At 39.6% G+C, this 16376-nt stretch overlaps 1 protein-coding gene across 1 annotated transcript in view; it reads left to right on the plus strand.

Moving 5' to 3' along the window:
• Positions 1–16376, plus strand: part of PRTG (protogenin) — a gene marked incomplete at both ends in the record, with an annotated part of 71820 nt that overhangs the window by 842 nt on the left and 54602 nt on the right. The gene's annotated exons all lie outside the window — the stretch shown is intronic.

The raw sequence follows: 16376 nt of genomic DNA on the forward strand, positions 1-16376 counted from the left end.
TCTTTCTGGGCAACCGTGAGGGTTATATTACCAAGCTCTTGCTTTCCTGACACGTGCATTCAGCCAAGCAGATGCGGGTGCTGTCCCTTCTGGGACTCCTGTGGAACTGACCTAAGGGCCTGTTACGTGGTTCCACTAGGAAGTGAGAGTCACGCTTCTAGGGTGACTCCCTGCTACTAGATGAATGGTGAAGGAATTAGTTGTGTGTAAGTGCCTTTATGGTTTTAACTGTCTGACCCTGACTGTGTGTTGCCCTCTGTTTTCCTAGCATCTTTAAATGCACTGAGCAACATATGTGTGTTAGGACCTGAATGCCATGCCTTTTTCCGTGCCAGTGCAAAGCATTGCCAGTAGGCTGCTTCTACAGCACTACGGGTTTTTTTCTTTTTTCTTTTCAGAGAAAGTGTAACACAGAGAGTACACAGTTTATGTAGTCTTCTCATGTTCCCTCTATAATAGGACTTAACTGATGAACTTAATCTAATAGGAAAAGGCTTCCTTTGACCTCTTCAACCCTGTTCTTAGTAGCAAGTTGCACAGAACTGTGGCACTGATGTCTCTCTGAAAACCTGGCATTTGTTGTAAATTGCAAGTTTTACCAAAATCACAATGCGACTAGTTAATACAATTGGTACATTAGCTTATGTGAAAAAATGCTAGAATGTTAACATTTGTTAGTTTTTCCTGTGTGCTTCTGAACTTACTATAAATACTATCCATAAGATAACCCAGGAAGGTGCGAAGTGAGCCAGAGCATGGGGCAGTTGAAAATGAGCCTGGCAGCAGGTGGCTGCTAGTAAGTGATGAGTTTTTCATGTGGTGTAAGGAGCTGATCTGGGAACTCTTGATTTCAAAAACCTGGCTACTTATAACTTAGTATCATGGCATCTTACATACAGGATTAACAGACCAAGCAGCTCTTGGATACTTTTGATAAAACGGGGGAAGAAGTATTGTCGACACTTAAGTTCACATCACTAGGTTTCAGAGCGTCAGCACCATTAATAAACAGACTGAATAAAATCTTAAGAGGATAGGAGTTTGTTCTTCATAAATACTATGTTAAGTCACTGGCTGATGGACTGTGTGTAGGACTGTGGAAAATTCAGGGCCATTTTAGTGAGAGATACTGCAGGGTGAGCTCTGTTCTCTCTATTGGAGACCTTCTGGAATAGTGCAGCACTGTAGTAGTACAACACAGTAATACACTTGTAGTATTAGGTTTTATTCAGACAGTACTGAACTTCTGTAAGTGTTTGTTTCTCAGATGCATGTTATTTCACCAGAAATATGGTTTAACTTTATTTTGCTTTTTTTGATAAAGATTTTCACCAAGGAAGAGGTGTGAACTAAAAGATTTCATGCTGTGGAGTGAGCCTCTTGTTTTGTAGCCCTTCCCCCCCCCGTAAGACTCTGACAAAAGGTTTCTTCTTTGAATACTTGAAAGGTTTCCTATGGCTGTTGGAGAAAACTGGAAGGGATAGTGGATCCATAATGATCACAGTAGGTGTTGTTGACTTAGCGATTAAGTGGTTAACTAGGGGCCAAACATGAAGTTGTCTTATGTAGCAGTCTCTTCTTTTTAGTCATGTTAAGATCTGACCGGTTTCAGAGTGTAATCTTCACTGTAAAGCTGTGAAATGAGCCAGTAATTTGTATCATTGTATTTTGAAGCCCATAAAATGTGCAAAATGAGTTTTATACCAAAGTTTTACAGTGTTTGTGCCTGGTATCATGAGCTGATTGAACTTTGCAGACCTTTTAAGTTAAATAAATTAAAATCTTGTGGGGGATTTTGTAGGCTTATAATTTTGTTTAGAAGCAGTTGTTGGTTACTGTGAAGGCAAATTACCTCATGGTCAGGGTACAGAAGGAACTATACATATTAAACAGGTGGAGAATAGGCATTAAATGGGCATTCTTTCTTTGGAGGAGAAAAAGCAAATGCTCCCTTCAGTTACTGGTAGCAGCAGGGTGCGAGGATGTTCTTTTACTTTGCTTGGTCAGAGCTTTTGCCAGTAAGCTTATCTCTTGCTTCAGAACTGTAATGTTTAGTGTTGCATTTGGAAATCAAAAACTTTAATCTGTCCAAGAGTTTAAGATTTGAACACACAAGGAGATCAGGTCTTGGTTTCTAAAGTTAGGAACTGGAAGCTGAAGGTTGCACTCTTGGCAAGAATTCCATTATTCATGTGCAAATTAAGAATTCACAGGGTTAAAAGGTTAGAAACTGGCCAGGATGAGGTTTACCCTTGTGATAAAGAGCAGATGACCCTCATTCATTGGCCGAAGCTTTCATGTAGCTCCTCTGCAAAGTTAGTGATTGCCATGAATTGTTCTTGAGGAATGCAGAAATTCAAATGTGAGCAGGCCTTTCCTTAAGTGTCACTATGGAGCCTTATCTCCCGAGCACATCAGAGTAGGTCTGCAGGGACAGGGTTCCTCCCCAGAGGCCCCAAGGCTTTGCTTTCCTGTTGTTCATCCATGCACAAAAGAATTTGACTAATTTAGGGCTTCTTTTCGGTGAGATCCCCCTACTTTTAAAGGAAGCTGTGGGGCTGAGGTATTGCTTAGGTAAAAATATATATTAGTTTCACTACATGCTTGCAGTTGCTTACTAAGCAGGCTAATTGACCTGGGGGGAAAGGAGGAGGTTCCTGCGTGGTTCTTTGTGAGGCAACATGTTAGGGTAAAATGCTAATAGTGAAGAACATGAAATTCAGTTTACTGCTGCCACTGCTACTAAGAGAGGTCTCTTAATGGAATATAAAAGGAATGTAGACTGTGGAGAAAGCCTCAAGCACTTTTGGTACAACTTTGAATCAGCCAAAAATAAATGAGCTGAGATTTTTGTATCCCTGTATTTTTAAATTACAAGTAACCATGGTTAACTAAGAATCTGTCTAAAAATAAAGCTAGTCTTCCAGTAAGCTAGCATTAAGAAAAAAATGGAGAAGGTGGCTCATGTTCTGAAGGTAGTAGCATGGGCTTTGAGCAGTGATTGGACAGGATGCTCATTGTTTATTTCCTTTTCACAAAAAGTGGAAATGAAGTCTTAAGATGGTTGGATGGGATACGTACAGCTGGGTAGGAGCATTCGTACATAACCCTTTCTCTTCTTGTGACTTGGCTGAATTGATTTTAATGCTTGTGAATTACAGGAAATGTAAGCCCAATTCTTGGTGTACAGGTTTCTACGTTTCACAAGAGTGAAAGGTTATGCAAGCAGAAGGTTTCTGGGAGCATGCTCCTGGAGGGAAACCGCATGTGCACGCTGCACTGCAGTTTGTGAAGCACTGGGCCTTTTGCACAGAGCAGGATATACTTTATGGAGAGTTTGTGATTTTGCTTACCTGCTGTGGCAGTGATACGACTTCTCGTCCCACTGCAGTGCCACTAATTGGCAATATTTATGTTTTGCTATCCTAATAACACCTTTTGCTCTGCTTTTAAATATTTGTACTTAGGAGTGCATCCAGCTTCTGAACCTTACTCTGTACTGTGACAATCATGTTTTCTTAGCAGTTCCAGCTGTTTGTTCCGACTTTTGTATTGTGCTGTGTCTTGTGTGAGCACAGCTGCATGTGTGGCTAACTGAACAGGGAATTGATCTGGGTTAAAATAATAGAATTAAAACAAAAGATGGTGTCGCACCCAGATGAGTTCCCTGGTGCAGTTTGTCATGGAGCCACTCAGAGTGGTTGCACTGGTGTAACTGATAGGAATGATGTGGAGGTGCAAAGGTTTAGTGGGGACAGAGGAAGGCTACTGAGACTGCTGCAAAAATAAATGTTCATCGATCCGCGGCCTTTCTGGAAGGTGTGTAGGCAAAAATTTTGCCCTTCTGTTGCTATGTTTTTAAATTGTGCCTTACATAAAGGGATTAGTAGCTGTAGTCTAGCAGATGATCTTAAGGTCCTTTCCATCCCTAACCATTCTATGATAGTATAGTTTTCATTTTGTATAGAATCTGTCATTTCAGGTGTCTTCCAAATGCATATAGAGCTCAAAGGTATGTTTCATTATTTTAAATAGTAATGGAGAGAGGAACAAATTCAGAGATGGAAGGGTGTGCTTAGGGGGCAGAAGCGTTTTTTGACCGAGGTGGAAGAGGCAAATGGCAGCTGTAGACAATAGTCTTGTATTAAAAGAGATAGCAAAGTCTTAATGCTGTAGAACTGGTGTGGTTACAGGCAGTTTGAGGAAGCTCTTGTTTAGTTGTTACAAGTCCTGCCTTACTGCTATGGATTTGATTAGTTGATTTAAATGTCCTAAGAGTAGAATCTGTTTCTAAACTGAGAGTGCACATGGCTGATCCTTAGTGCATTTAAATTACAGTATTTAAGGCAGGAGGAGGATGTTTAATGTCTCATTTGGCAATGTCAGTTGATAACAGTGAAGAAGAGCAGTAAGATTTTTGTTCTTTAACGAAGATACACTGAAGAAATAAGAAAACTGGGAAATATTTTCCTTCTTAACTCTTTCTTGCATGATTTTCCTCTAGAACTTGCGCAGACATCTTTTGGTCTGAACTACGACACCACCTTTACAGAGGAAATTGTGAACATCCTTTTAAGAGATAACCACTGGTTACTTTTAAAACTTTTTTTGGCACTAGGTCATTCCCTATACTTTCAGCAGTGGCTGATCTGTGCTTGTAAGAGCTCTTCCACAGGCTAATGGCTGGGCTTTTATTTTTTTTTTTTGCTAGGACAAAAAAATGTATAAAACTTCACTTAGTGCACATGAACAGTGTTTGTTTCCATTACCACCTTACCAGAGAAGCAAGCTTTTTATGGGTTTCCTCAACACTTCAGTTTCAAATTTGCGTCAAGCATAATGCCAAACTGAGGCATTTCATGCCCTTCCTTTTTTTACTGTCTAGTAAGGCCAAAGCTGTTAAGGTTTTTATTAGGTTTTATCACTGTCACATCATAATGTATAAAGTTTTTACCAGCTGCTTTTTTTAAAGGAATGCTCAGACTTATTGTAGTATGTAGCTAATAAAACCTTCACCTTCATGAGAAATGTTGAAGGAAAACATGGTACCATGCTAGAAGTTGTTCAGAGCTGTGACTAGAGGCACTCAGTTCTGACCTGGTGCAAGTTCTATGTGAGGTACGTGCACTAAACTACTGAGGATTGTTTTCTACTTGCAAAGCAATGTATGGCTGCAGAGGATGCTGTTCTGTTCTTGCAGTGTGGTGCTCCCTACACTACTCCCCTTCTTCCCCCTCCCTCCCTCTCTGCATTTCTTGGTGTAGAAATTGTTGAAAGGGCATTCAGTAAGGCCCCCTTTTGTCAGCCAGCTCTGATTATCCTAAAGAAAAGGATCTCACTCCGAGCAGTTGTTTGCCTAGAGACTTCTTGTCACGTCTTCACAATTTAACAGCTGTGGCTATTGATGGTGTGCAGAACAATTTAAGACAATGACAAAAGAGAATCTTGGAGGAAGAATTTAAAAGTTACTAAGCATTTTCCTACAGAAATATGGTAATTTCCATTGTCGGACAAATCTGTGCTTAGTTTTTGTGTGTTTTCCTCAGGATTTCGTATTTTTCCACTTCTTATCTCCAAAATTGTGGACATAATCTTTTGTTTAGTTTTGCATTGTTTTTTTTACTTCATCAATAGGCCCAGCTGTTAGATTGGGATTGATTACTTCCAGTCTTTATAACTGGTAATCACCACCTAAGTGAAAAAGTAATCAACAATGTCAAGTCAACATTTTGTTGAGTAAGTGTGGGTTGTATGGTCAGCATTAGTTACTAAGGTTCACTTATATGTACCTTTTAAGCAGCAGCATTTTAAGCAGCATCTACATTTTAAAGTTGATTGTCTCAGCAATTGAGTTAGAGGTGAAAAAAAAAACTAATTGCACTAGACGATCTGTGTTGGGAGTTAGAAATCCATCTGTGAGCTTCCCACAGCTTACATCTGTAGTGGAAATATTTTGTTCTTATGGGTGAAATTAGATCTCTCTAGGTGAGTGGAAGTTGTTTTGCTTTTAACATGAATGCTCACAAAGACAGAGCAAACTAAGCGGCATCTGGATAACATGATCATCATCTCGAGGGCATGTCCCAAAGTGCAGACTTGAGAACGGACAAGGATTTTCGTTATACAACTAGAAATCAGGTAGAAACCTCATTAAGTAGAATATCCAGCAGTCCTGAGCATGGAGGCTTGCGAGGCTCTGTCCAAGCTCCTTCTACAAACCTGGCCTTACTGTCTAGGATTGTTCATACAGGAACAGAGCACAAGAGCACAAGGGTGCCACCCCTGTCATACATCTCTGCGATTGTAGGGCATTTGTTTGATGAAAATCTCTCAGGTGGTCTTGAGAAATGAAAGTAGAAAAGAAATGCAACTTTAATGTTGGAGGATATTTCTTCCTGTTACTGTGAGGATATTTCTCCCTGTTACTAAAGCTGGGCATTGGTTTAAACTAATGAGTGTACAAGAAACAGCCAGGTCAGGTAATTGTACCTTAGATAACATAAATCAAGGAGTTATTTAAAAAAAAAGGCCAGAAAACCCCTTGGAGAAAAAATAACAACAAACCCCCACCAACAAAATCCAAAGAACAGGGTTTCTCTTCTGCGAACATGTGCAAAAATGAGTAATAATCTACAAGTATGTAAGTTCTGCCTTTGGATACCTCAGTAGACGCTAAACTGTTCTCTCAGCCATTTTTAAGGGACCTTGCTACATGAGAAAATACAGCTGAGCCATCTGCTCAGTTAAGTCAGCATTAGAAAAACCCTAAGAATATCAACATCTCAGCAGTCCCTTCCCTAGACAGTAATGAGCAACACTGCTCCTCTCAAGACTTCGCAGTTATACTCTGACTTCTATGTTACCTGTTTTCAGTGGTAGGACACTACTGAGCAAATTGCATCTACAGCCTTTGACAAGAACTGTGTTTGGAAGTAGCAGCTGCCATTAAGAGCCCTGGTAAAATTCTTCTGGGCAGCAAGGAGTAAGATTGTTGTTCTTTCTGAATTATGATCAAAATCTATTGTGAAGAGCAGGAATCTAACTGCAGAGAGGGTCTCTGATAACCTTTGCCATCTATAGAATCTTAGGAAGAAAACTCCCTATGTACTGGTTGATATAAAGGGACTGCTGGTAGGATGGGTTTTGTCTCAAAACATTGCAATTCAGTATATCGGTATTCAGATGTGGAACATCTTTGTGAAGCCCATGTTTAAATAGATGTTGGAATGGGCAACAGATTCCATTCTGTGCAAGTTTACAGTTCCGTCCAAAATTGGCAGGCTTTCCTGAATCATAGCATTAGATTGTATGAATACAGTACGACATTTGGAAAGGAGAAGAGTTTGTCTCTGGCTACAGGCTACACCGAGTGGTATATTGATGGCAAAGCAGCAAAACATACTTAATTCTAATCCTCTAGCTTCAGAACATACTAAAATTATTATTTTGAATTTAATAATAGCAAAATTTACCTTGTCTTAGAAACATGTGTAATGGAATTTTGCTCCTTAGCTCTGAGATGCAGCAGTTCTATTTTGAAATTATTTGCATATGAGAGACTGTTTTGAAAGAAATGGCCATCTGATTGACCAAGGGTAAGGGGTATGTAAAAGTTATTACAAGCATTAAACATGTCATCTGGTGTTCTTTTAATACATAGCTAGGGGGCAGTTAAACTGAGTCTTTAGAGCCTGTGATGTATATCTTGTGTATAGTGATACATGAATGTTGGAAACTGGAGAAGATTCCGTGTACAGAAGCAACTCCGTATCTTCGGATTTGATTTTTAGCATCTTCAGGTAAGGATACTGTTCACATTGATTACATTGTTAGTTCTCATTTCAGTAGATGAGAAATTTTCATGGAAAACCTTCATGTCTTAATGGTATCACTGGCAGATTGATAGAATTTTGAAAGTAGAAAAAATGTTGGATTTTTAAGTGATCAGTGTAATTTTACCCCATGGACCAGCTAATCTTTGGACATCCTGATAGATACATGAGTCTTAAAATCTTGCATTACACCAAAGATCTTTCTGAATCTTCCAGTCAAGAGGGTTTTGAGTTTTGATATTTATAATTAGATTTTTTTTTTGTTGTTGGCTCTTCTTTGAGCCGATTCCAATTAAAGACTAGGGATAGAATAAGATTAGAAAAATAACTTTTTTGTAGCAACCTTTGCAGCATGAGGCCAGCCTTCACTTCTCCCACTAAAATCATAGAAGTCATCTGTCAGCCTGTTTACAAAGTCGGATTGTCAGTTCTTTTAAGCTGTATTGAGAGGCATTTCCTGTACACCTTAAAAGGGAGAGGAAAAAGTATCAAATAGAAAAGCTTTTCATTTATTTGCCAATCTGTTCTAATACTAAACGTGTTTTCATCATTTGTCTCCTTTTCCAGCCTCCCACTCTTTTCTCTTATGTCAGTTGCAAGCTGGTTTTGCTGCAGGTCGTCAGTTTTGTTTTGGTTTTTTCTCTTCTCTTTACAAATTGTCACATGTATGATCTATCATTGTTCTGGATCTGCAAAACTGCTTCTGGTGGCTCCCCCTTTCTTATTCCTGTCTGATGGCTGGAAGGAGGTACTGTTTTCCAGTGGAGCCCTATTTTCACAGCTGTGGCAGAGGAGGAAAGTCTCATAAGATACTTTGAGGTCAGTTTTGACCCCAAATTTAGATGGCTGTCACTTAAGCCAGATAATAATTATTCTTAAGAAAAAGCCAGTACCGTAGGAGCGGATTAGTGTTACACAGTATTGGTTTTTGGTTTACAACTTGTTTCAACTGGAAGTTATCATATACGCCATTATCTTTTCAAAGAAACCTTAAAATTAATCTTAAGGTTTTTGAACATTCAGAAGAGCTTTAAGTTTGGGTTTTTTTTCCTTACTCCTTGTACAATCTTCAAGATATTAATAATTGTTTAGGTAACTTATCAGTAAGTTAACTGGTGTAAATTGTTAAATTACCATTTTACTGCCCACATCAAGGTCTCTAGTAAACTTCTAATAACTGTAACATGTGCCTCAGGCAGAGCTCTGCATTATGTATGTTCTTTGTAACAAGAATTCGTTGACTTTATGAAGCCATTGACAGACATTTATCATTTTGTTCATTAAACTTGTCTGTGACATCCGGCAAATTGATGTTAACTGGAAATATTCTCTGGGAGTTCTGGCATGACTCAGTCATTTTGCCTGAGGAGAGAGAAACTTGGTACATAACGTGTCGCAGATTACAAGGGTGAAAATTCCTTCCCCCATCCCCTCCCCATAAGCGTAAGTGAGCATATGAGCAGCTCTTTTTTCATCTTGCTTTTAATGCTTATTTATGCAAACAATCATGTGGCCACAGTTTGCAAGAAGATTTATCATTGATCTTCAGCAGAGGTTGAAAGTGGATACTGCCTTTATTAGTTCAGCCGCTCTGTGTCAGGAAGGCAGCTCAATTTTATCACCTGGCCAAGGTATTGTGAAAATGACCATAATACAAATCCACAGTGCTCTGGGCATGGTGGCTCGTGGGATGGGTACATGTGGGTTTGTATTCAGATGCAGTAGTCTATGCTTTTAAAATTAGCGTTTCATTTTATTTAAGAAATGGAGATACAATTGGGTATGAGGATTTGTTTTGGTTTTGTTTCTCATTGGATTTCAAGAAATTAACTGTGGAATTCTTGGTAGCATTGTTGGGAGTTTTGTGACATTCCCAGCACATGGCATTTAGTACTTGTTTTTAATGGTCATCATCTTTACCTTATTTTACTTATTGCTGATTCTCATAAAATACATGGTAGGTGTCCAAAGGCTTTGTTGAAAGCCTTTATAATAAATGTTGTAGAGCAGTGCTTTGTTGGGTCTTTAAAAATTACTGTGTTTGGAATGATGAACAATATCTCATTCGTTCCGCTCTTGAGCACCCAGTGTGTAGGAAAATAAGTACTTTTGACACCTGCCTATGTTTTGACTCCTGTGGATAGCTATCTCTAATAATGGTAGAGGTTGCTAATAGGCTACCTACCCACTTGTACCTGCCCAGTTCCTGTGGTGCTGCCTGAATCCAGGTAGCTAGCTGAATCCATACTACCTGTACCAGGGATTGTTCAAACAGGAATGAACGTGCTAACAAATTGTGGCACAATATTTGTTAATGGGTCGAAGATAATGTTCAGATTGTAAAACCTTCCAAAAATCTATTACATAAAATTTTTGTCTTTTGAGAGAAAGAATAGAGCAGTTGGCTCTTTAAAATATATTGTGTCTCACTACATAATAGTTCACTGGATTAAATGAATTTATTGATTTCTGCTTCTTTACTGACACACATTTATGAGCAGTTTCTTTGGCACCATGGCCATATGTCAAAGGTCATAACTTTCCTTCACTGTGGAAGAATAAAAGCTTTCAGATAGTGAATCTCTGAAATCCACACAGTGCTTTATTCTTCCCTTCCCCCCCAATATAATTACTGCTTTTGCATTACTTTATTCAAGGTAAATAAACAATAATAATAAAAAATATGCACACACAGAGAAAAAACCCTGTGCAGTTTTATCTATTGTAAAATAACTGCAGGAAACTACTTCTCTGCACGAAAGGCAACATATCTGATCTGCTAATAGGTATCATTGTCAGATACACGGTAGTGTATTAAGTTCTTTTATGGTCAAAGATTTTATTGAAAATGATCAATTTTTTGGAATATAATAAACATTTCTTATAGAGAATTTTATGACACTTCAGTTTAGAAACATTTCTTTCATTTTAGTGCTGTGTCAAAGGCATATTAGCCTTTGTACAGCAGAGGTGATGCTGGAAGTAGATCTTACTGAGAGAATGAAGGACATTTAAAATCTGTGCTTTGTGTTTAGATGAATGTTTGTAATGTTGACATTTTCTTTAATGCCCTTCATTAGCAGTAGCCTGTGGGATTTTTGGTGTGCACTAGATATGAAAGACTTCTGATGACATAAACATGAAGCTATTTAAAAAAGAAACTGCAAAGGAATATAAAGTTCACGAGTTTGCAAAATGAGAACAATATATCATGCTTTAAACATGATGTGGCTGGTGCTAGTACTGAAGTTTTGGAGCTGTTGAACAGGATGCAGTTAATGCCATATGCCAGGAGCAGTCTGTGGTGCTCATCTGATTGATGGCAGGAAAAAAAAGAAACCAAACCAAAACCTTCTTTTTGTTGTTGTTGATATTAAACTAGGTAGTTACCAAACTAGTGGGTTAGCTGTCATGATTTGAACCGGCTTTCTGTGTTATCACAAGTGCTAGAGCTACCTGGAGGTAAGTAAGTAGGCAAGAGTAGTGGGGATTTGGGAGTATCTGGGGCGAGTTTGTCTTCACTTTTTAGCAGCTCCTAACTGATAGATTAGCTCTGACCATCTCAAGAGACAGCAGTGTGAAGGTAATTTCACTCAGGTGTTATTTTGATTTAAAATAATCAAAATGTTTGTTCTAGGTAAGGTGAAATAGGTTGGAATTGCTAGAGGCGCCTTGCTATAGTACTAGCAGGACTGTTTCTGAAGGAATAGCAGAGCACTGAGTTTTGTATCGGTGGGAAACACACACACACCCCTCCATGATCTTCTAAGTAGATTTAAAAAGTCTTCCCATCACCCATCCCAAGAGAAAGAATTGGCTGACAAACTTTATTTGCGCATAGTAGAGATGAAGCGTGTTGATGCTTTTAATCACTATTGCAAAAAACCCCAACCAAACAAAAAAGCCAGTGGTTGACTTTCTTCTGCTCTGTTGTTTTGTGCAGATGATGATCTTATTCTAAGGGAGTTGATGGCACTCTGCTGTTAAATTTACCAAATATTTGTATTGCAGGACTGCAGTTGCTGAGTTTCTGACAGGTTAACCTTTTGGATAGAATTTTGTCGTGGCAGTAGCCATCTCTTTGATTTTGTTTATTTATTTTTTAATACGGTATACTTCTTCAGGACCATTTATCCTGTTCCCTACAACAAATCTAATCTGAAACTGCTTTTTCTGGATTTGTGTTTTGCAGTAGGGTAGCATGGGAATGTCTACTTAGCAAATTGGGGCATGGGATTTGTTGGTGAAGTGGTCTTTGTGTCTGGAAGTAGATCTTGCTGTTGCTATGAATGTATTTGCAAATTTGGTTGCCTTGTAAGTTCTAAGGAAAAATTTGAAAAGTTTGTGTGGGTTTTTTTTTCTTCTTTGGCACGTTCAGCACAAACTTGCTCAGCTTGACTAGCTTAGGGACACAGAAGATGCTCTTTGCGCTAAGCATGTTGCTTATGAACACTGAGCTGGGCTTTGCCTCTAAGCAGTCCTAGGCAGTTGTGGACTTGCCTTTTCCCTGTTCTGAATTAATGAGGAGCTAAAGTGTGATCTAACACTGCCTGGAGAAACCAGCTGGCATTGAAAGCTGAAGTAAGTGAAAACAATGGTCTAATTACCTGGAGAGGAAGTTTGGGAGGGGAAGTGGGTGAGGTGAAGGTGTGAGTGGTCGCATGTGTCTAGAGGTCAGGAAGGCTAAGAGAAATGGGATGCTGGGAAGCGGCTGGTGCTAAGGAAAAGCTTGTGGAGTGCAGCCTGGGGCTGGCTGGGCTTGGAGATTGCCATGGGTACACGTTAGGAGTGGGAGAGGACCAAGGGGCTGGCAAAGACTGATTCAAGAGAGTGTACCTGTCAGAGCAGCTGATCTTTTAGGACGTGGAATGCGGACCCAAGAGTCCTGGACTTTCCTTGGGAACTTCAGAAAGACAATAACCTCCCAGTCAGGGGAGCTGTGGAGGTTTTAAATTGCATCACTTCTTCAGCTGGTAGCTTCTACAATATGTGACACAAGTCAGTTTGTCTCTACTTTTAGTGGGAAGTCCTAGATTACGGGTTTCTTACGGTCTCAGTGTTTGATACCAGCTTCTGAGGTTTGATCAGTCGGGACTGCAACAAGTTGGGGGAGCTGTGGTTGCAATACAAGGAGTACTGTGGAGGATCGGTGTCTTTTGGACACCTAAATTTAGTGAATATTTATGGCCACCATCCAACTGTTTGTCCAGACTCAATGTAAAATTAAAATAATAATAGAATATAATGCATCTACTTATCAAGAGTAGATGCATTAACATATGTGAAGAACGGTAGTGCAGAGCCCTGCAGAAAAGCCACAGGGAAGTTAGTAACTCTGTCTTCAGGGCAGTGCTTAACAGAGTGTAATAAATAAGAAATAAGGCCACGCACTGAACGAAGAAGAGAAAACTAAATATTGAATAGATGCTCATTATGTGAGCACCATTCATTTGGTGCTGTGAACAGTGGGGGAAGTGTGATTGTGCAGTTGGATTGTCTTCTAAAGCACGGATATAAACAGAACAAATCAGTTACATAAGCAGCTTCATGTCTTCAGTTTCTTCTGAGCATTTGGGTTTGGAAATTCTCATGTGTATGTATACACATGTGTAAGAGGTGGATATACGGAATGCTGTGTTAGTAGGAAAGCTTAGTTTTAGCTTCATTTATCTAATGATGTGTGTAATGCAGCAAAAAATGAAATATACTTGAAACTGCTAGAGTTTTATATAGGCAGAGTGTCAAGAAAATGAGACTCAGAGGGAACTGTGATAACTTCTGAGACCAGTTAAGTAAGTTTATCAGAACATTTTAGTTCACGCAAAGCATGGGCTGGTGTTTAAGCATGTGTTTAGCAATAGCTTTAACTTGGTAATAATAATCCTCAGATACTATTTTTGTATGTAGAGGTTTACTGACCAGTGAAGACACTGTAGAGTAACATTTATAAACCTGTCATTAATATTGTTTATCCAAGCATAATCATCTAATTTAGGAAACCATTTAGCACGGTACTAACAAACTCCATATTTAATTTATACTTTTGGCTACAGTTTAAGCTTGTGTGTGGACAGGGTTTAGGTGAGTGCTCACCTGTACGATCTCTGGTATTTTTCAGTACAACCTTTACCCTCTCTGTGACCTGACAGAGGAAATTGACTTTATTGCTAGTGTACAGAAGAAAAGCTTTTTTGTGGTGCATGGTATTAGGTAGGTGGCAGGGAGGACTGCGGGCTCCAGTGCTGTGGAGGAGTTAGCACCTGTGGGTTTCACCTTCTCCATCGTCTGGTGTGTCTCTTCTCTCAAGTATTTACTCCAGCACGTAGTCTAGAGTACCACCTACTTGCTAGGCTACAGGCCTTACCTTGAGCCACGGGGCAGCTTTTTGGAAGTACAGCCCAGCAGTCATGACTGGAGAAAAGCCTTGATGCTCTTTTTGTTCTTTTTCCTGACATGTTTGTGTAAAGCATCTCAGAGGCAATGAAGTATGCAACACCTCACGCCTTCGGTGCATGGTACACTGCTGGATCCTATTGAGGATCTGGCCCTCTGGGTGCTGAGACCTTCTTTCTCTGAGGATTTTTTTTTTTTTTTACAGGTGCGTTCAGAAGGTGTAATTGTGAGGAAACATAAAGCATTATTTGTACTTATTTTAATTGTTCCTTTCCTCACTATTTAGTTGCTGCCGTGTTTGCCATTGTCTTTCATTTACCTAAATAATGGTTGCCTGGCCTTTCACCAACTTGTGAAGAGGAAAGATGGTGACCACCTGAAACAATAATATCTGCAGCAGAATAGCCTGAGAACTTTAAATAACCAAAGGGGACCGTTTCCAAGGCAGCGAAGTGACCTTTGGATCCCAGAAGCGGGCTATTCATAGAGGCAAAGCCTTTGTCCTGCTTTGACCAGTGGTCAGTGAACTCTGGCAGGCCCCTCGGCTCACCATCTTGGCCCTAGACTAGCAGCTGGTGATTGATTCATTTAACTGTCCAGATTCACATTCTTCTGTCAAGGACTTGTCAAGGAAGAAAAAGGTTTTATGGAGGGCTATTCATTTTACTAAAAGGAAGGGGATGCATTATATGATTGAGTGGATTACTTTTGGGTCAGAAGAGTTACTGCATTGCTCTGTTTTAATTTGGCCTTCAATCAAAGAGAGATTTAGTTTATCAGCACAGTGTGGTGCTCATGAAGAGGGACAGATCATTTCAATTCCATCAGTGCAATAAGGCTGTTTTGTTTGTGGGTTTTTTTGTTGTTTTCCCTCCCCTCCTCTCTATGATTTGTCCACCTTGCTTTTTATTTTCCAAAAAATCCATAGATTTCAGTGACCAGGTGATACGACAGAAGGTTAAGAATATTAATTTCTATTAATTTCACTCTTAGTTTTAATATGTATGATATATGAATATTAATGCTCCCACTACCTCTCATATATGCAGTTAAGCAATCCAGAAAAGCCTAGAGTAAGTGGAAGATTAGTGTGTTACCTGTGTTTTAGATGTAGAGAAAAGTGAGAAGAGAATAAATTCTGCAGGATCAAACTAATAAGTTGCTTTCCTACAGACAACACAGGCGGGTGTAGAGCTGAGGGTAGAACCTCGTGTTTTGTATCCAGTGCCCATTTCCACCTGAAAAACAAGTTTACTGTACAAACACAGCATTTTTCAGATCTGTTTATTTGTCTACTGGTTTAGAATCCCTTGTTTTTAAAAACAAGAGGAAGGTGTTATCATGCTTTATGAAACTTTAATCATATTTTCAATTTTATTACTAATGTGTCCAAATCCCAGTTTTGAGTTGAGCTAGGGAGGTGTGTTTCCTCTTCAGCATGTTGCCAGGCTCTTCCGTTCATCTTTCCTTCAGCTGGCCTGTGTTCCCTTAGCATTAGGATATTTTTGCTGATCCTCATCATGAAATACTCAGAAGAGAGCATCGTTGCTTAACTCCTTCCACTGGAAATAACAGGCATTAGAGAGCAGATCCTGCCAGTTAACCTTCTGCCTCCTTTTGAATGAACATGATGAGCTGCAGCAGATGAAATATGACCCTCAAGTTTCTTTACGCTGCTCTCATAAGCTATGTATTGTTTTGATTTGGCTTATTGAACGCATTATGAGGGATTTCTGGCTGGCTTCAGGCCAAGGTGTTATACTGCTGCCGATGGAAGTGCAAGTGCATTATTTAGAAGAAAATACAGTGAGGCTTGATCTCTTGTATTCTGTTTTCTCCCTCTTTTTGAGGAGAAAGGGAGGACTTTGTATTTGTCGACATGAGTGGCTGAAGTATCTTAAGAGCACAAGAGAGGAAGGAAGTCTGAGGTAATCCAACCTTGCTTAACTTTTCTGTTATACACCTCTACGAACGTGTCAGAAATCTGGGATAAGTACAGCACCTGTTGAACAGGTCCTGGAGGCCTGGTGGTATTCTTTTCGTGTCTGCAGTTGCATTTGCCAAGGATAAGTCCCCTTTCTCAGAGCCTGCTTGTGTCAGGCTGGAGCATGATGTCTGAGATGGGGGTACTGGCTTGTCTGCGCTCCAAGT

This window comes from Nestor notabilis, unplaced genomic scaffold, assembly GCF_000696875.1.
Source record: "Nestor notabilis isolate BGI_N333 unplaced genomic scaffold, ASM69687v1 scaffold29496, whole genome shotgun sequence".
Classification (NCBI taxonomy): domain Eukaryota; kingdom Metazoa; phylum Chordata; class Aves; order Psittaciformes; family Psittacidae; genus Nestor; species Nestor notabilis.